A 19,434-nucleotide genomic window follows, 5' to 3' on the forward strand; every position below is an offset into this window, starting at 1 on the left:
CGTATGCACCACCTACAAACGGTGGAGGTCGTTACCGAACAGTCTAACGGCTCACTTGTTAACCGAAATAGCGCCGGCCTGCCTGCAGCCTCCTGTCTCTGTTCAACATATTCCGCCTGCGCTGACTCACTTTAAGAGCTTTTTCATTGAGTTCAGTTACGTACGGTCAACTCTCCCAGAAAATGAGCTTTCCGTGGTGAAGTTAGTTTATAATAAACTACTGGCAACCAAGAACAGGAACAACATCGAACACAAATACCCCAATCATCGCTGGCCAGTGATATGGAAAAACATACATAGCCGTGATTTACCAACGTCAGTGAAAGCCTCTTGGTACAGGGTCGTGAACCGTAAAATAAGTACCAATTCACGACTTCATGCTCTACATTTGGCTGACTCACCTTTGTGCCTAACGTGCAACTTGCCTGATACTGATGAACATCGTTTTCTGTGCACCACTGTCCAAGCAGTTTGGCCATGCATTCGCCGAAAACTGGCTACGATTATGAGGACTTCCCAGCTTTGTATTAAACCTGAAGATTTCCTGTATCCGGATTCAGTGCCGTACCCGAACACCAAACGGAACTCTGTCAATTGGTTGAAGGGTCATTATGTTCATTATTTACAGACGCAAGAACCCAAGAGTGAGGCGGCGTTCTGTCTTTACCTGGCATTACAGTTTCACATACTTTCACAGACGAGACATTACAGGAAACGATATGCGAATTTTTTAGAAGTCGTTCTTCGATGAAAGAAGTATTTTTTTCTTTCCTTCATTCTACATTGCTTTGTTTTTTCTCTTTTCTTCTTCAAATGTCACAGTGACGTATACTGAACAGTGTTACGACAAGGACTATTTTATTTTCTTCTGTTTTTCTAGCGGACCAGAGTTCCTTTTTCATTTTCTATTAAAAAAAAAATATATATATATTCTACTTTGTCACCATTGCGGGACTATGCAATAGGTTTAGAAGTATCTTTGGTTTGGAAATCGGAATAGTTCAGAAGAATAAGTACTTCAGAAATCATGGCAGATGAAGCCGACGCCGACGAAGGCGATTTATGGCGAGCGCAAGGCGGGGCTGAAGGGGAGGAAGGAGGCCCTAAAAAAAAAAAAATAAAAAAAAAAAAAAAAAAGTGGTTAAGACGTTGGACTGCTAATCCAATGTGCTCTGCACGCGTGGGTTCGAATCCCATCCTCGTCGAAGAATTTTACGTAAAGCACGCATTTTGCGGTCACTCCTTCCCCATGCGAAACGCCTCTCAGTAGTAACAACGAAGCGTGTACGAGGCCGATAGCGTGTGTATGAAATACGAGACAAAAATGCTTACCAGATGAAAGCGCACAACATTCCATAGCGTATGCCCTTCGAATTAAACATCATTTCGAGATGTATAAGCCAATCAAACTTCGGCTCCAGCGAAGAGTATGTCGGTATCTGCGAACGACGAGTTCTTATTTATATTTAAGTGCATACCTGTCGCAGTCATTTTAACGTATCGAGCCTATAATAATCCATCTGTAGCACAACTGTCGCCTCTCGACAGTTTGCTTTGCGTCAGGCCGCCATATACAGAAGCGATTTGGCAGGGCCTACTGGAGAGACTTGACTTTGCAGACATCCGTCGCTAAGGGCCGCCCAAACACCAAGCTCCATCGCAAACAGCAGGACAATCTTGGGCTAGGACGAACGTCAAAACCTTGCAAGTAATATCAGTGTAGCGTATCGAGCTGTACGTTTCGTTGCAGTAAGTCGTGGGAAAGAATACCCAGCACATTTCTCATGTGCATTAGACGACACTGCATGTCGATACAATGCTTATTCCTGCAGTAAATAAGTGGTCCGGTGATTTTGCCCCGATCGGATATCGACGTGGACGGATGCTGTCATTAAATGACTCGCGAGTGGGAGCTTGGTCGGCTGCACTGCAGCTGGGCATTAGACGTTAACACCGGCCCAGTACGATGTTTTGAAAGCGTTTTCGAATCGACAAATGTCTTCTTTCCGCAAGCGCTCGCCAAAGACACAGCTGTAGTTCCAGCAGACGAGGTGGCCGAGTGGTTAAGGCGTTGGACTGCTAATCCAATGTGCTCTGCACGCGTGGGTTCGAATCCCATCCTCGTCGAAGAATTTTACGTAAAGCACGCGTTTGCGGTCACTCCTTCCCCATGCGAAACGCCTCTCAGTAGTAACAACGAAGCGTGTACGAGGCCGATAGCGTGTGTATGAAATACGAGACAAAAATGCTTACCAGATGAAAGCGCACAACATTCCATAGCGTATGCCCTTCGAATTAAACATCATTTCGAGATGTATAAGCCAATCAAACTTCGGCTCCAGCGAAGAGTATGTCGGTATCTGCGAACGACGAGTTCTTATTTATATTTAAGTGCATACCTGTCGTAGTCATTTTAACGTATCGAGCCTATAATAATCCATCTGTAGCACAACTGTCGCCTCTCGACAGTTTGCTTTGCGTCAGGCCGCCATATACAGAAGCGATTTGGCAGGGCCTACTGGAGAGACTTGACTTTGCAGACATCCGTCGCTAAGGGCCGCCCAAACACCAAGCTCCATCGCAAACAGCAGGACAATCTTGGGCTAGGACGAACGTCAAAACCTTGCAAGTAATATCAGTGTAGCGTATCGAGCTGTACGTTTCGTTGCAGTAAGTCGTGGGAAAGAATGCCCAGCACATTTCTCATGTGCATTAGACGACACTGCATGTCGATACAATGCTTATTCCTGCAGTAAATAAGTGGTCCGGTGATTTTGCCCCGATCGGATATCGACGTGGACGGATGCTGTCATTAAATGACTCGCGAGTGGGAGCTTGGTCGGCTGCACTGCAGCTGGGCATTAGACGTTAACACCGGCCCAGTACGATGTTTTGAAAGCGTTTTCGAATCGACAAATGTCTTCTTTCCGCAAGCGCTCGCCAAAGACACAGCTGTAGTTCCAGCAGACGAGGTGGCCGAGTGGTTAAGGCGTTGGACTGCTAATCCAATGTGCTCTGCACGCGTGGGTTCGAATCCCATCCTCGTCGAAGAATTTTACGTAAAGCACGCGTTTGCGGTCACTCCTTCCCCATGCGAAACGCCTCTCAGTAGTAACAACGAAGCGTGTACGAGGCCGATAGCGTGTGTATGAAATACGAGACAAAAATGCTTACCAGATGAAAGCGCACAACATTCCATAGCGTATGCCCTTCGAATTAAACATCATTTCGAGATGTATAAGCCAATCAAACTTCGGCTCCAGCGAAGAGTATGTCGGTATCTGCGAACGACGAGTTCTTATTTATATTTAAGTGCATACCTGTCGTAGTCATTTTAACGTATCGAGCCTATAATAATCCATCTGTAGCACAACTGTCGCCTCTCGACAGTTTGCTTTGCGTCAGGCCGCCATATACAGAAGCGATTTGGCAGGGCCTACTGGAGAGACTTGACTTTGCAGACATCCGTCGCTAAGGGCCGCCCAAACACCAAGCTCCATCGCAAACAGCAGGACAATCTTGGGCTAGGACGAACGTCAAAACCTTGCAAGTAATATCAGTGTAGCGTATCGAGCTGTACGTTTCGTTGCAGTAAGTCGTGGGAAAGAATGCCCAGCACATTTCTCATGTGCATTAGACGACACTGCATGTCGATACAATGCTTATTCCTGCAGTAAATAAGTGGTCCGGTGATTTTGCCCCGATCGGATATCGACGTGGACGGATGCTGTCATTAAATGACTCGCGAGTGGGAGCTTGGTCGGCTGCACTGCAGCTGGGCATTAGACGTTAACACCGGCCCAGTACGATGTTTTGAAAGCGTTTTCGAATCGACAAATGTCTTCTTTCCGCAAGCGCTCGCCAAAGACACAGCTGTAGTTCCAGCAGACGAGGTGGCCGAGTGGTTAAGGCGTTGGACTGCTAATCCAATGTGCTCTGCACGCGTGGGTTCGAATCCCATCCTCGTCGAAGAATTTTACGTAAAGCACGCGTTTGCGGTCACTCCTTCCCCATGCGAAACGCCTCTCAGTAGTAACAACGAAGCGTGTACGAGGCCGATAGCGTGTGTATGAAATACGAGACAAAAATGCTTACCAGATGAAAGCGCACAACATTCCATAGCGTATGCCCTTCGAATTAAACATCATTTCGAGATGTATAAGCCAATCAAACTTCGGCTCCAGCGAAGAGTATGTCGGTATCTGCGAACGACGAGTTCTTATTTATATTTAAGTGCATACCTGTCGCAGTCATTTTAACGTATCGAGCCTATAATAATCCATCTGTAGCACAACTGTCGCCTCTCGACAGTTTGCTTTGCGTCAGGCCGCCATATACAGAAGCGATTTGGCACGGCCTACTGGAGAGACTTGACTTTGCAGACATCCGTCGCTAAGGGCCGCCCAAACACCAAGCTCCATCGCAAACAGCAGGACAATCTTGGGCTAGGACGAACGTCAAAACCTTGCAAGTAATATCAGTGTAGCGTATCGAGCTGTACGTTTCGTTGCAGTAAGTCGTGGGAAAGAATGCCCAGCACATTTCTCATGTGCATTAGACGACACTGCGTGTCGATACAATGCTTATTCCTGCAGTAAATAAGTGGTCCGGTGATTTTGCCCCGATCGGATATCGACGTGGACGGATGCTGTCATTAAATGACTCGCGAGTGGGAGCTTGGTCGGCTGCACTGCAGCTGGGCATTAGACGTTAACACCGGCCCAGTACGATGTTTTGAAAGCGTTTTCGAATCGACAAATGTCTTCTTTCCACAGGCGCTCGCCAAAGACACAGCTGCAGTTCCAGCAGACGAGGTGGCCGAGTGGTTAAGGCGTTGGACTGCTAATCCAATGTGCTCTGCACGCGTGGGTTCGAATCCCATCCTCATCGAAGAATTTTACGTAAAGCACGCGTTTGCGGTCACTCCTTCCCCATGCGAAACGCCTCTCAGTAGTAACAACGAAGCGTGTACGAGGCCGATAGCGTGTGTATGAAATACGAGACAAAAATGCTTACCAGATGAAAGCGCACAACATTCCATAGCGTATGCCCTTCGAATTAAACATCATTTCGAGATGTATAAGCCAATCAAACTTCGGCTCCAGCGAAGAGTATGTCGGTATCTGCGAACGACGAGTTCTTATTTATATTTAAGTGCATACCTGTCGCAGTCATTTTAACGTATCGAGCCTATAATAATCCATCTGTAGCACAACTGTCGCCTCTCGACAGTTTGCTTTGCGTCAGGCCGCCATATACAGAAGCGATTTGGCACGGCCTACTGGAGAGACTTGACTTTGCAGACATCCGTCGCTAAGGGCCGCCCAAACACCAAGCTCCATCGCAAACAGCAGGACAATCTTGGGCTAGGACGAACGTCAAAACCTTGCAAGTAATATCAGTGTAGCGTATCGAGCTGTACGTTTCGTTGCAGTAAGTCGTGGGAAAGAATGCCCAGCACATTTCTCATGTGCATTAGACGACACTGCATGTCGATACAATGCTTATTCCTGCAGTAAATAAGTGGTCCGGTGATTTTGCCCCGATCGGATATCGACGTGGACGGATGCTGTCATTAAATGACTCGCGAGTGGGAGCTTGGTCGGCTGCACTGCAGCTGGGCATTAGACGTTAACACCGGCCCAGTACGATGTTTTGAAAGCGTTTTCGAATCGACAAATGTCTTCTTTCCGCAAGCGCTCGCCAAAGACACAGCTGTAGTTCCAGCAGACGAGGTGGCCGAGTGGTTAAGGCGTTGGACTGCTAATCCAGTGTGCTCTGCACGCGTGGGTTCGAATCCCATCCTCGTCGAAGAATTTTACGTAAAGCACGCGTTTGCGGTCACTCCTTCCCCATGCGAAACGCCTCTCAGTAGTAACAACGAAGCGTGTACGAGGCCGATAGCGTGTGTATGAAATACGAGACAAAAATGCTTACCAGATGAAAGCGCACAACATTCCATAGCGTATGCCCTTCGAATTAAACATCATTTCGAGATGTATAAGCCAATCAAACTTCGGCTCCAGCGAAGAGTATGTCGGTATCTGCGAACGACGAGTTCTTATTTATATTTAAGTGCATACCTGTCGCAGTCATTTTAACGTATCGAGCCTATAATAATCCATCTGTAGCACAACTGTCGCCTCTCGACAGTTTGCTTTGCGTCAGGCCGCCATATACAGAAGCGATTTGGCAGGGCCTACTGGAGAGACTTGACTTTGCAGACATCCGTCGCTAAGGGCCGCCCAAACACCAAGCTCCATCGCAAACAGCAGGACAATCTTGGGCTAGGACGAACGTCAAAACCTTGCAAGTAATATCAGTGTAGCGTATCGAGCTGTACGTTTCGTTGCAGTAAGTCGTGGGAAAGAATGCCCAGCACATTTCTCATGTGCATTAGACGACACTGCATGTCGATACAATGCTTATTCCTGCAGTAAATAAGTGGTCCGGTGATTTTGCCCCGATCGGATATCGACGTGGACGGATGCTGTCATTAAATGACTCGCGAGTGGGAGCTTGGTCGGCTGCACTGCAGCTGGGCATTAGACGTTAACACCGGCCCAGTACGATGTTTTGAAAGCGTTTTCGAATCGACAAATGTCTTCTTTCCGCAAGCGCTCGCCAAAGACACAGCTGTAGTTCCAGCAGACGAGGTGGCCGAGTGGTTAAGGCGTTGGACTGCTAATCCAATGTGCTCTGCACGCGTGGGTTCGAATCCCATCCTCGTCGAAGAATTTTACGTAAAGCACGCGTTTGCGGTCACTCCTTCCCCATGCGAAACGCCTCTCAGTAGTAACAACGAAGCGTGTACGAGGCCGATAGCGTGTGTATGAAATATGAGACAAAAATGCTTACCAGATGAAAGCGCACAACATTCCATAGCGTATGCCCTTCGAATTAAACATCATTTCGAGATGTATAAGCCAATCAAACTTCGGCTCCAGCGAAGAGTATGTCGGTATCTGCGAACGACGAGTTCTTATTTATATTTAAGTGCATACCTGTCGCAGTCATTTTAACGTATCGAGCCTATAATAATCCATCTGTAGCACAACTGTCGCCTCTCGACAGTTTGCTTTGCGTCAGGCCGCCATATACAGAAGCGATTTGGCACGGCCTACTGGAGAGACTTGACTTTGCAGACATCCGTCGCTAAGGGCCGCCCAAACACCAAGCTCCATCGCAAACAGCAGGACAATCTTGGGCTAGGACGAACGTCAAAACCTTGCAAGTAATATCAGTGTAGCGTATCGAGCTGTACGTTTCGTTGCAGTAAGTCGTGGGAAAGAATGCCCAGCACATTTCTCATGTGCATTAGACGACACTGCATGTCGATACAATGCTTATTCCTGCAGTAAATAAGTGGTCCGGTGATTTTGCCCCGATCGGATATCGACGTGGACGGATGCTGTCATTAAATGACTCGCGAGTGGGAGCTTGGTCGGCTGCACTGCAGCTGGGCATTAGACGTTAACACCGGCCCAGTACGATGTTTTGAAAGCGTTTTCGAATCGACAAATGTCTTCTTTCCGCAAGCGCTCGCCAGAGACACAGCTGTAGTTCCAGCAGACGAGGTGGCCGAGTGGTTAAGGCGTTGGACTGCTAATCCAATGTGCTCTGCACACGTGGGTTCGAATCCCATCCTCGTCGAAGAATTTTACGTAAAGCACGCGTTTGCGGTCACTCCTTCCCCATGCGAAACGCCTCTCAGTAGTAACAACGAAGCGTGTACGAGGCCGATAGCGTGTGTATGAAATACGAGACAAAAATGCTTACCGGATGAAAGCGCACAACATTCCATAGCGTATGCCCTTCGAATTAAACATCATTTCGAGATGTATAAGCCAATCAAACTTCGGCTCCAGCGAAGAGTATGTCGGTATCTGCGAACGACGAGTTCTTATTTATATTTAAGTGCATACCTGTCGCAGTCATTTTAACGTATCGAGCCTATAATAATCCATCTGTAGCACAACTGTCGCCTCTCGACAGTTTGCTTTGCGTCAGGCCGCCATATACAGAAGCGATTTGGCAGGGCCTACTGGAGAGACTTGACTTTGCAGACATCCGTCGCTAAGGGCCGCCCAAACACCAAGCTCCATCGCAAACAGCAGGACAATCTTGGGCTAGGACGAACGTCAAAACCTTGCAAGTAATATCAGTGTAGCGTGTCGAGCTGTACGTTTCGTTGCAGTAAGTCGTGGGTAAGAATGCCCAGCACATTTCTCATGTGCATTAGACGACACTGCATGTCGATACAATGCTTATTCCTGCAGTAAATAAGTGGTCCGGTGATTTTGCCCCGATCGGATATCGACGTGGACGGATGCTGTCATTAAATGACTCGCGAGTGGGAGCTTGGTCGGCTGCACTGCAGCTGGGCATTAGACGTTAACACCGGCCCAGTACGATGTTTTGAAAGCGTTTTCGAATCGACAAATGTCTTCTTTCCGCAAGCGCTCGCCAAAGACATAGCTGTAGTTCCAGCAGACGAGGTGGCCGAGTGGTTAAGGCGTTGGACTGCTAATCCAATGTGCTCTGCACGCGTGGGTTCGAATCCCAGCCTCGTCGAAGAATTTTACGTAAAGCACGCGTTTGCGGTCACTCCTTCCCCATGCGAAACGCCTCTCAGTAGTAACAACGAAGCGTGTACGAGGCCGATAGCGTGTGTATGAAATACGAGACAAAAATGCTTACCAGATGAAAGCGCAAAACATTCCATAGCGTATGCCCTTCGAATTAAACATCATTTCGAGATGTATAAGCCAATCAAACTTCGGCTCCAGCGAAGAGTATGTCGGTATCTGCGAACGACGAGTTCTTATTTATATTTAAGTGCATACCTGTCGCAGTCATTTTAACGTATCGAGCCTATAATAATCCATCTGTAGCACAACTGTCGCCTCTCGACAGTTTGCTTTGCGTCAGGCCGCCATATACAGAAGCGATTTGGCAGGGCCTACTGGAGAGACTTGACTTTGCAGACATCCGTCGCTAAGGGCCGCCCAAACACCAAGCTCCATCGCAAACAGCAGGACAATCTTGGGCTAGGACGAACGTCAAAACCTTGCAAGTAATATCAGTGTAGCGTATCGAGCTGTACGTTTCGTTGCAGTAAGTCGTGGGAAAGAATGCCCAGCACATTTCTCATGTGCATTAGACGACACTGCATGTCGATACAATGCTTATTCCTGCAGTAAATAAGTGGTCCGGTGATTTTGCCCCGATCGGATATCGACGTGGACGGATGCTGTCATTAAATGACTCGCGAGTGGGAGCTTGGTCGGATGCACTGCAGCTGGGCATTAGACGTTAACACCGGCCCAGTACGATGTTTTGAAAGCGTTTTCGAATCGACAAATGTCTTCTTTCCGCAAGAGCTCGCCAAAGACACAGCTGTAGTTCCAGCAGACGAGGTGGCCGAGTGGTTAAGGCGTTGGACTGCTAATCCAATGTGCTCTGCACGCGTGGGTTCGAATCCCATCCTCGTCGAAGAATTTTACGTAAAGCACGCGTTTGCGGTCACTCCTTCCCCATGCGAAACGCCTCTCAGTAGTAACAACGAAGCGTGTACGAGGCCGATAGCGTGTGTATGAAATACGAGACAAAAATGCTTACCAGATGAAAGCGCACAACATTCCATAGCGTATGCCCTTCGAATTAAACATCATTTCGAGATGTATAAGCCAATCAAACTTCGGCTCCAGCGAAGAGTATGTCGGTATCTGCGAACGACGAGTTCTTATTTATATTTAAGTGCATACCTGTCGCAGTCATTTTAACGTATCGAGCCTATAATAATCCATCTGTAGCACAACTGTCGCCTCTTGACAGTTTGCTTTGCGTCAGGCCGCCATATACAGAAGCGATTTGGCAGGGCCTACTGGAGAGACTTGACTTTGGAGACATCCGTCACTAAGGGCCGCCCAAACACCAAGCTCCATCGCAAACAGCAGGACAATCTTGGGCTAGGACGAACGTCAAAACCTTGCAAGTAATATCAGTGTAGCGTATCGAGCTGTACGTTTCGTTGCAGTAAGTCGTGGGAAAGAATGCCCAGCACATTTCTCATGTGCATTAGACGACACTGCATGTCGATACAATGCTTATTCCTGCAGTAAATAAGTGGTCCGGTGATTTTGCCCCGATCGGATATCGACGTGGACGGATGCTGTCATTAAATGACTCGCGAGTGGGAGCTTGGTCGGCTGCACTGCAGCTGGGCATTAGACGTTAACACCGGCCCAGTACGATGTTTTGAAAGCGTTTTCAGATCGACAAATGTCTTCTTTCCGCAAGCGCTCGCCAAAGACACAGCTGTAGTTCCAGCAGACGAGGTGGCCGAGTGGTTAAGGCGTTGGACTGCTAATCCAATGTGCTCTGCACGCGTGGGTTCGAATCCCATCCTCGTCGAAGAATTTTACGTAAAGCACGCGTTTGCGGTCACTCCTTCCCCATGCGAAACGCCTCTCAGTAGTAACAACGAAGCGTGTACGAGGCCGATAGCGTGTGTATGAAATACGAGACAAAAATGCTTACCGGATGAAAGCGCACAACATTCCATAGCGTATGCCCTTCGAATTAAACATCATTTCGAGATGTATAAGCCAATCAAACTTCGGCTCCAGCGAAGAGTATGTCGGTATCTGCGAACGACGAGTTCTTATTTATATTTAAGTGCATACCTGTCGCAGTCATTTTAACGTATCGAGCCTATAATAATCCATCTGTAGCACAACTGTCGCCTCTCGACAGTTTGCTTTGCGTCAGGCCGCCATATACAGAAGCGATTTGGCAGGGCCTACTGGAGAGACTTGACTTTGCAGACATCCGTCGCTAAGGGCCGCCCAAACACCAAGCTCCATCGCAAACAGCAGGACAATCTTGGGCTAGGACGAACGTCAAAACCTTGCAAGTAATATCAGTGTAGCGTGTCGAGCTGTACGTTTCGTTGCAGTAAGTCGTGGGTAAGAATGCCCAGCACATTTCTCATGTGCATTAGACGACACTGCATGTCGATACAATGCTTATTCCTGCAGTAAATAAGTGGTCCGGTGATTTTGCCCCGATCGGATATCGACGTGGACGGATGCTGTCATTAAATGACTCGCGAGTGGGAGCTTGGTCGGCTGCACTGCAGCTGGGCATTAGACGTTAACACCGGCCCAGTACGATGTTTTGAAAGCGTTTTCGAATCGACAAATGTCTTCTTTCCGCAAGAGCTCGCCAAAGACACAGCTGTAGTTCCAGCAGACGAGGTGGCCGAGTGGTTAAGGCGTTGGACTGCTAATCCAATGTGCTCTGCACGCGTGGGTTCGAATCCCATCCTCGTCGAAGAATTTTACGTAAAGCACGCGTTTGCGGTCACTCCTTCCCCATGCGAAACGCCTCTCAGTAGTAACAACGAAGCGTGTACGAGGCCGATAGCGTGTGTATGAAATACGAGACAAAAATGCTTACCAGATGAAAGCGCACAACATTCCATAGCGTATGCCCTTCGAATTAAACATCATTTCGAGATGTATAAGCCAATCAAACTTCGGCTCCAGCGAAGAGTATGTCGGTATCTGCGAACGACGAGTTCTTATTTATATTTAAGTGCATACCTGTCGCAGTCATTTTAACGTATCGAGCCTATAATAATCCATCTGTAGCACAACTGTCGCCTCTTGACAGTTTGCTTTGCGTCAGGCCGCCATATACAGAAGCGATTTGGCAGGGCCTACTGGAGAGACTTGACTTTGGAGACATCCGTCACTAAGGGCCGCCCAAACACCAAGCTCCATCGCAAACAGCAGGACAATCTTGGGCTAGGACGAACGTCAAAACCTTGCAAGTAATATCAGTGTAGCGTATCGAGCTGTACGTTTCGTTGCAGTAAGTCGTGGGAAAGAATGCCCAGCACATTTCTCATGTGCATTAGACGACACTGCATGTCGATACAATGCTTATTCCTGCAGTAAATAAGTGGTCCGGTGATTTTGCCCCGATCGGATATCGACGTGGACGGATGCTGTCATTAAATGACTCGCGAGTGGGAGCTTGGTCGGCTGCACTGCAGCTGGGCATTAGACGTTAACACCGGCCCAGTACGATGTTTTGAAAGCGTTTTCAGATCGACAAATGTCTTCTTTCCGCAAGCGCTCGCCAAAGACACAGCTGTAGTTCCAGCAGACGAGGTGGCCGAGTGGTTAAGGCGTTGGACTGCTAATCCAATGTGCTCTGCACGCGTGGGTTCGAATCCCATCCTCGTCGAAGAATTTTACGTAAAGCACGCGTTTGCGGTCACTCCTTCCCCATGCGAAACGCCTCTCAGTAGTAACAACGAAGCGTGTACGAGGCCGATAGCGTGTGTATGAAATACGAGACAAAAATGCTTACCAGATGAAAGCGCACAACATTCCATAGCGTATGCCCTTCGAATGAAACATCATTTCGAGATGTATAAGCCAATCAAACATCGTACTGGGCCGGTGTTAACGTCTAATGCCCAGCTGCAGTGCAGCCGACCAAGCTCCCACTCGCGAGTCATTTAATGACAGCATCCGTCCACGTCGATATCCGATCGGGGCAAAATCACCGGACCACTTATTTACTGCAGGAATAAGCATTGTATCGACATGCAGTGTCGTCTAATGCACATGAGAAATGTGCTGGGCATTCTTTCCCACGACTTACTGCAACGAAACGTACAGCTCGATACGCTACACTGATATTACTTGCAAGGTTTTGACGTTCGTCCTAGCCCAAGATTGTCCTGCTGTTTGCGATGGAGCTTGGTGTTTGGGCGGCCCTTAGCGACGGATGTCTGCAAAGTCAAGTCTCTCCAGTAGGCCCTGCCAAATCGCTTCTGTATATGGCGGCCTGACGCAAAGCAAACTGTCGAGAGGCGACAGTTGTGCTACAGATGGATTATTATAGGCTCGATACGTTAAAATGACTGCGACAGGTATGCACTTAAATATAAATAAGAACTCGTCGTTCGCAGATACCGACATACTCTTCGCTGGAGCCGAAGTTTGATTGGCTTATACATCTCGAAATGATGTTTAATTCGAAGGGCATACGCTATGGAATGTTGTGCGCTTTCATCTGGTAAGCATTTTTGTCTCGTATTTCATACACACGCTATCGGCCTCGTACACGCTTCGTTGTTACTACTGAGAGGCGTTTCGCATGGGGAAGGAGTGACCGCAAACGCGTGCTTTACGTAAAATTCTTCGACGAGGATGGGATTCGAACCCACGCGTGCAGAGCACATTGGATTAGCAGTCCAACGCCTTAACCACTCGGCCACCTCGTCTGCTGGAACTACAGCTGTGTCTTTGGCGAGCGCTTGCGGAAAGAAGACATTTGTCGATTCGAAAACGCTTTCAAAACATCGTACTGGGCCGGTGTTAACGTCTAATGCCCAGCTGCAGTGCAGCCGACCAAGCTCCCACTCGCGAGTCATTTAATGACAGCATCCGTCCACGTCGATATCCGATCGGGGCAAAATCACCGGACCACTTATTTACTGCAGGAATAAGCATTGTATCGACATGCAGTGTCGTCTAATGCACATGAGAAATGTGCTGGGCATTCTTTCCCACGACTTACTGCAACGAAACGTACAGCTCGATACGCTACACTGATATTACTTGCAAGGTTTTGACGTTCGTCCTAGCCCAAGATTGTCCTGCTGTTTGCGATGGAGCTTGGTGTTTGGGCGGCCCTTAGCGACGGATGTCTGCAAAGTCAAGTCTCTCCAGTAGGCCCTGCCAAATCGCTTCTGTATATGGCGGCCTGACGCAAAGCAAACTGTCGAGAGGCGACAGTTGTGCTACAGATGGATTATTATAGGCTCGATACGTTAAAATGACTGCGACAGGTATGCACTTAAATATAAATAAGAACTCGTCGTTCGCAGATACCGACATACTCTTCGCTGGAGCCGAAGTTTGATTGGCTTATACATCTCGAAATGATGTTTAATTCGAAGGGCATACGCTATGGAATGTTGTGCGCTTTCATCTGGTAAGCATTTTTGTCTCGTATTTCATACACACGCTATCGGCCTCGTACACGCTTCGTTGTTACTACTGAGAGGCGTTTCGCATGGGGAAGGAGTGACCGCAAACGCGTGCTTTACGTAAAATTCTTCGACGAGGATGGGATTCGAACCCACGCGTGCAGAGCACATTGGATTAGCAGTCCAACGCCTTAACCACTCGGCCACCTCGTCTGCTGGAACTACAGCTGTGTCTTTGGCGAGCGCTTGCGGAAAGAAGACATTTGTCGATTCGAAAACGCATTCAAAACATCGTACTGGGCCGGTGTTAACGTCTAATGCCCAGCTGCAGTGCAGCCGACCAAGCTCCCACTCGCGAGTCATTTAATGACAGCATCCGTCCACGTCGATATCCGATCGGGGCAAAATCACCGGACCACTTATTTACTGCAGGAATAAGCATTGTATCGACATGCAGTGTCGTCTAATGCACATGAGAAATGTGCTGGGCATTCTTTCCCACGACTTACTGCAACGAAACGTACAGCTCGATACGCTACACTGATATTACTTGCAAGGTTTTGACGTTCGTCCTAGCCCAAGATTGTCCTGCTGTTTGCGATGGAGCTTGGTGTTTGGGCGGCCCTTAGCGACGGATGTCTGCAAAGTCAAGTCTCTCCAGTAGGCCCTGCCAAATCGCTTCTGTATATGGCGGCCTGACGCAAAGCAAACTGTCGAGAGGCGACAGTTGTGCTACAGATGGATTATTATAGGCTCGATACGTTAAAATGACTGCGACAGGTATGCACTTAAATATAAATAAGAACTCGTCGTTCGCAGATACCGACATACTCTTCGCTGGAGCCGAAGTTTGATTGGCTTATACATCTCGAAATGATGTTTAATTCGAAGGGCATACGCTATGGAATGTTGTGCGCTTTCATCTGGTAAGCATTTTTGTCTCGTATTTCATACACACGCTATCGGCCTCGTACACGCTTCGTTGTTACTACTGAGAGGCGTTTCGCATGGGGAAGGAGTGACCGCAAACGCGTGCTTTACGTAAAATTCTTCGACGAGGATGGGATTCGAACCCACGCGTGCAGAGCACATTGGATTAGCAGTCCAACGCCTTAACCACTCGGCCACCTCGTCTGCTGGAACTACAGCTGTGTCTTTGGCGAGCGCTTGCGGAAAGAAGACATTTGTCGATTCGAAAACGCTTTCAAAACATCGTACTGGGCCGGTGTTAACGTCTAATGCCCAGCTGCAGTGCAGCCGACCAAGCTCCCACTCGCGAGTCATTTAATGACAGCATCCGTCCACGTCGATATCCGATCGGGGCAAAATCACCGGACCACTTATTTACTGCAGGAATAAGCATTGTATCGACATGCAGTGTCGTCTAATGCACATGAGAAATGTGCTGGGCATTCTTTCCCACGACTTACTGCAACGAAACGTACAGCTCGATACGCTACACTGATATTACTTGCAAGGTTTTGACGTTCGTCCTAGCCCAAGATTGTCCTGCTGTTTGCGATGGAGCTTGGTGTTTGGGCGGCCCTTAGCGACGGATGTCTGCAAAGTCAAGTCTCTCCAGTAGGCCGTGCCAAATCGCTTCTGTATATGGCGGCCTGACGCAAAGCAAACTGTCGAGAGGCGACAGTTGTGCTACAGATGGATTATTATAGGCTCGATACGTTAAAATGACTGCGACAGGTATGCACTTAAATATAAATAAGAACTCGTCGTTCGCAGATACCGACATACTCTTCGCTGGAGCCGAAGTTTGATTGGCTTATACATCTCGAAATGATGTTTAATTCGAAGGGCATACGCTATGGAATGTTGTGCGCTTTCATCTGGTAAGCATTTTTGTCTCGTATTTCATACACACGCTATCGGCCTCGTACACGCTTCGTTGTTACTACTGAGAGGCGTTTCGCATGGGGAAGGAGTGACCGCAAACGCGTGCTTTACGTAAAATTCTTCGACGAGGATGGGATTCGAACCCACGCGTGCAGAGCACATTGGATTAGCAATCCAACGCCTTAACCACTCGGCCACCTCGTCTGCTGGAACTACAGCTGTGTCTTTGGCGAGCGCTTGCGGAAAGAAGACATTTGTCGATTCGAAAACGCTTTCAAAACATCGTACTGGGCCGGTGTTAACGTCTAATGCCCAGCTGCAGTGCAGCCGACCAAGCTCCCACTCGCGAGTCATTTAATGACAGCATCCGTCCACGTCGATATCCGATCGGGGCAAAATCACCGGACCACTTATTTACTGCAGGAATAAGCATTGTATCGACATGCAGTGTCGTCTAATGCACATGAGAAATGTGCTGGGCATTCTTTCCCACGACTTACTGCAACGAAACGTACAGCTCGATACGCTACACTGATATTACTTGCAAGGTTTTGACGTTCGTCCTAGCCCAAGATTGTCCTGCTGTTTGCGATGGAGCTTGGTGTTTGGGCGGCCCTTAGCGACGGATGTCTGCAAAGTCAAGTCTCTCCAGTAGGCCCTGCCAAATCGCTTCTGTATATGGCGGCCTGACGCAAAGCAAACTGTCGAGAGGCGACAGTTGTGCTACAGATGGATTATTATAGGCTCGATACGTTAAAATGACTGCGACAGGTATGCACTTAAATATAAATAAGAACTCGTCGTTCGCAGATACCGACATACTCTTCGCTGGAGCCGAAGTTTGATTGGCTTATACATCTCGAAATGATGTTTAATTCGAAGGGCATACGCTATGGAATGTTGTGCGCTTTCATCTGGTAAGCATTTTTGTCTCGTATTTCATACACACGCTATCGGCCTCGTACACGCTTCGTTGTTACTACTGAGAGGCGTTTCGCATGGGGAAGGAGTGACCGCAAACGCGTGCTTTACGTAAAATTCTTCGACGAGGATGGGATTCGAACCCACGCGTGCAGAGCACATTGGATTAGCAGTCCAACGCCTTAACCACTCGGCCACCTCGTCTGCTGGAACTACAGCTGTGTCTTTGGCGAGCGCTTGCGGAAAGAAGACATTTGTCGATTCGAAAACGCTTTCAAAACATCGTACTGGGCCGGTGTTAACGTCTAATGCCCAGCTGCAGTGCAGCCGACCAAGCTCCCACTCGCGAGTCATTTAATGACAGCATCCGTCCACGTCGATATCCGATCGGGGCAAAATCACCGGACCACTTATTTACTGCAGGAATAAGCATTGTATCGACATGCAGTGTCGTCTAATGCACATGAGAAATGTGCTGGGCATTCTTTCCCACGACTTACTGCAACGAAACGTACAGCTCGATACGCTACACTGATATTACTTGCAAGGTTTTGACGTTCGTCCTAGCCCAAGATTGTCCTGCTGTTTGCGATGGAGCTTGGTGTTTGGGCGGCCCTTAGCGACGGATGTCTGCAAAGTCAAGTCTCTCCAGTAGGCCCTGCCAAATCGCTTCTGTATATGGCGGCCTGACGCAAAGCAAACTGTCGAGAGGCGACAGTTGTGCTACAGATGGATTATTATAGGCTCGATACGTTAAAATGACTGCGACAGGTATGCACTTAAATATAAATAAGAACTCGTCGTTCGCAGATACCGACATACTCTTCGCTGGAGCCGAAGTTTGATTGGCTTATACATCTCGAAATGATGTTTAATTCGAAGGGCATACGCTATGGAATGTTGTGCGCTTTCATCTGGTAAGCATTTTTGTCTCGTATTTCATACACACGCTATCGGCCTCGTACACGCTTCGTTGTTACTACTGAGAGGCGTTTCGCATGGGGAAGGAGTGACCGCAAACGCGTGCTTTACGTAAAATTCTTCGACGAGGATGGGATTCGAACCCACGCGTGCAGAGCACATTGGATTAGCAGTCCAACGCCTTAACCACTCGGCCACCTCGTCTGCTGGAACTACAGCTGTGTCTTTGGCGAGCGCTTGCGGAAAGAAGACATTTGTCGATTCGAAAACGCTTTCAAAACATCGTACTGGGCCGGTGTTAACGTCTAATGCCCAGCTGCAGTGCAGCCGACCAAGCTCCCACTCGCGAGTCATTTAATGACAGCATCCGTCCACGTCGATATCCGATCGGGGCAAAATCACCGGACCACTTATTTACTGCAGGAATAAGCATTGTATCGACATGCAGTGTCGTCTAATGCACATGAGAAATGTGCTGGGCATTCTTTCCCACGACTTACTGCAACGAAACGTACAGCTCGATACGCTACACTGATATTACTTGCAAGGTTTTGACGTTCGTCCTAGCCCAAGATTGTCCTGCTGTTTGCGATGGAGCTTGGTGTTTGGGCGGCCCTTAGCGACGGATGTCTGCAAAGTCAAGTCTCTCCAGTAGGCCCTGCCAAATCGCTTCTGTATATGGCGGCCTGACGCAAAGCAAACTGTCGAGAGGCGACAGTTGTGCTACAGATGGATTATTATAGGCTCGATACGTTAAAATGATTGCGACAGGTATGCACTTAAATATAAATAAGAACTCGTCGTTCGCAGATACCGACATACTCTTCGCTGGAGCCGAAGTTTGATTGGCTTATACATCTCGAAATGATGTTTAATTCGAAGGGCATACGCTATGGAATGTTGTGCGCTTTCATCTGGTAAGCATTTTTGTCTCGTATTTCATACACACGCTATCGGCCTCGTACACGCTTCGTTGTTACTACTGAGAGGCGTTTCGCATGGGGAAGGAGTGACCGCAAACGCGTGCTTTACGTAAAATTCTTCGACGAGGATGGGATTCGAACCCACGCGTGCAGAGCACATTGGATTAGCAATCCAACGCCTTAACCACTCGGCCACCTCGTCTGCTGGAACTACAGCTGTGTCTTTGGCGAGCGCTTGCGGAAAGAAGACATTTGTCGATTCGAAAACGCTTTCAAAACATCGTACTGGGCCGGTGTTAACGTCTAATGCCCAGCTGCAGTGCAGCCGACCAAGCTCCCACTCGCGAGTCATTTAATGACAGCATCCGTCCACGTCGATATCCGATCGGGGCAAAATCACCGGACCACTTATTTACTGCAGGAATAAGCATTGTATCGACATGCAGTGTCGTCTAATGCACATGAGAAATGTGCTGGGCATTCTTTCCCACGACTTACTGCAACGAAACGTACAGCTCGATACGCTACACTGATATTACTTGCAAGGTTTTGACGTTCGTCCTAGCCCAAGATTGTCCTGCTGTTTGCGATGGAGCTTGGTGTTTGGGCGGCCCTTAGCGACGGATGTCTGCAAAGTCAAGTCTCTCCAGTAGGCCCTGCCAAATCGCTTCTGTATATGGCGGCCTGACGCAAAGCAAACTGTCGAGAGGCGACAGTTGTGCTACAGATGGATTATTATAGGCTCGATACGTTAAAATGACTGCGACAGGTATGCACTTAAATATAAATAAGAACTCGTCGTTC

General features: G+C 48.3%; 19 non-coding genes across 19 annotated transcripts; 12 read left to right on the plus strand and 7 right to left on the minus strand.

The window, feature by feature from the left end:
* Window positions 1-2,045: 2,045 nt before the first annotated feature.
* On the plus strand, window positions 2,046-2,127 carry Trnas-gcu (transfer RNA serine (anticodon GCU)). The gene has a single exon. It is a non-coding gene; the product is annotated as a tRNA-Ser (tRNA).
* Window positions 2,128-2,966: 839 nt separating this feature from the next.
* Trnas-gcu (transfer RNA serine (anticodon GCU)) lies at window positions 2,967-3,048 on the plus strand. Its single transcript has one exon. It is a non-coding gene; the product is annotated as a tRNA-Ser (tRNA).
* An 839-nt stretch (window positions 3,049-3,887) lies between these two features.
* Trnas-gcu (transfer RNA serine (anticodon GCU)) lies at window positions 3,888-3,969 on the plus strand. The gene has a single exon. It is a non-coding gene; the product is annotated as a tRNA-Ser (tRNA).
* Window positions 3,970-4,808: 839 nt separating this feature from the next.
* Window positions 4,809-4,890, plus strand: Trnas-gcu (transfer RNA serine (anticodon GCU)). Its single transcript has one exon. It is a non-coding gene; the product is annotated as a tRNA-Ser (tRNA).
* An 839-nt stretch (window positions 4,891-5,729) lies between these two features.
* Window positions 5,730-5,811, plus strand: Trnas-gcu (transfer RNA serine (anticodon GCU)). Its single transcript has one exon. It is a non-coding gene; the product is annotated as a tRNA-Ser (tRNA).
* An 839-nt stretch (window positions 5,812-6,650) lies between these two features.
* Trnas-gcu (transfer RNA serine (anticodon GCU)) lies at window positions 6,651-6,732 on the plus strand. The gene has a single exon. It is a non-coding gene; the product is annotated as a tRNA-Ser (tRNA).
* Window positions 6,733-7,571: 839 nt separating this feature from the next.
* On the plus strand, window positions 7,572-7,653 carry Trnas-gcu (transfer RNA serine (anticodon GCU)). Its single transcript has one exon. It is a non-coding gene; the product is annotated as a tRNA-Ser (tRNA).
* Window positions 7,654-8,492: 839 nt separating this feature from the next.
* Trnas-gcu (transfer RNA serine (anticodon GCU)) lies at window positions 8,493-8,574 on the plus strand. Its single transcript has one exon. It is a non-coding gene; the product is annotated as a tRNA-Ser (tRNA).
* Window positions 8,575-9,413: 839 nt separating this feature from the next.
* Trnas-gcu (transfer RNA serine (anticodon GCU)) lies at window positions 9,414-9,495 on the plus strand. Its single transcript has one exon. It is a non-coding gene; the product is annotated as a tRNA-Ser (tRNA).
* An 839-nt stretch (window positions 9,496-10,334) lies between these two features.
* Trnas-gcu (transfer RNA serine (anticodon GCU)) lies at window positions 10,335-10,416 on the plus strand. The gene has a single exon. It is a non-coding gene; the product is annotated as a tRNA-Ser (tRNA).
* Window positions 10,417-11,255: 839 nt separating this feature from the next.
* On the plus strand, window positions 11,256-11,337 carry Trnas-gcu (transfer RNA serine (anticodon GCU)). The gene has a single exon. It is a non-coding gene; the product is annotated as a tRNA-Ser (tRNA).
* An 839-nt stretch (window positions 11,338-12,176) lies between these two features.
* Window positions 12,177-12,258, plus strand: Trnas-gcu (transfer RNA serine (anticodon GCU)). The gene has a single exon. It is a non-coding gene; the product is annotated as a tRNA-Ser (tRNA).
* Window positions 12,259-13,224: 966 nt separating this feature from the next.
* On the minus strand, window positions 13,225-13,306 carry Trnas-gcu (transfer RNA serine (anticodon GCU)). Its single transcript has one exon. It is a non-coding gene; the product is annotated as a tRNA-Ser (tRNA).
* An 839-nt stretch (window positions 13,307-14,145) lies between these two features.
* On the minus strand, window positions 14,146-14,227 carry Trnas-gcu (transfer RNA serine (anticodon GCU)). The gene has a single exon. It is a non-coding gene; the product is annotated as a tRNA-Ser (tRNA).
* An 839-nt stretch (window positions 14,228-15,066) lies between these two features.
* Trnas-gcu (transfer RNA serine (anticodon GCU)) lies at window positions 15,067-15,148 on the minus strand. The gene has a single exon. It is a non-coding gene; the product is annotated as a tRNA-Ser (tRNA).
* An 839-nt stretch (window positions 15,149-15,987) lies between these two features.
* Trnas-gcu (transfer RNA serine (anticodon GCU)) lies at window positions 15,988-16,069 on the minus strand. The gene has a single exon. It is a non-coding gene; the product is annotated as a tRNA-Ser (tRNA).
* Window positions 16,070-16,908: 839 nt separating this feature from the next.
* Trnas-gcu (transfer RNA serine (anticodon GCU)) lies at window positions 16,909-16,990 on the minus strand. Its single transcript has one exon. It is a non-coding gene; the product is annotated as a tRNA-Ser (tRNA).
* An 839-nt stretch (window positions 16,991-17,829) lies between these two features.
* Window positions 17,830-17,911, minus strand: Trnas-gcu (transfer RNA serine (anticodon GCU)). Its single transcript has one exon. It is a non-coding gene; the product is annotated as a tRNA-Ser (tRNA).
* An 839-nt stretch (window positions 17,912-18,750) lies between these two features.
* Window positions 18,751-18,832, minus strand: Trnas-gcu (transfer RNA serine (anticodon GCU)). The gene has a single exon. It is a non-coding gene; the product is annotated as a tRNA-Ser (tRNA).
* Window positions 18,833-19,434: the final 602 nt, after the last annotated feature.

This window comes from Schistocerca gregaria, chromosome 2 (assembly GCF_023897955.1).
Source record: "Schistocerca gregaria isolate iqSchGreg1 chromosome 2, iqSchGreg1.2, whole genome shotgun sequence".
Lineage (NCBI taxonomy): Eukaryota > Metazoa > Arthropoda > Insecta > Orthoptera > Acrididae > Schistocerca > Schistocerca gregaria.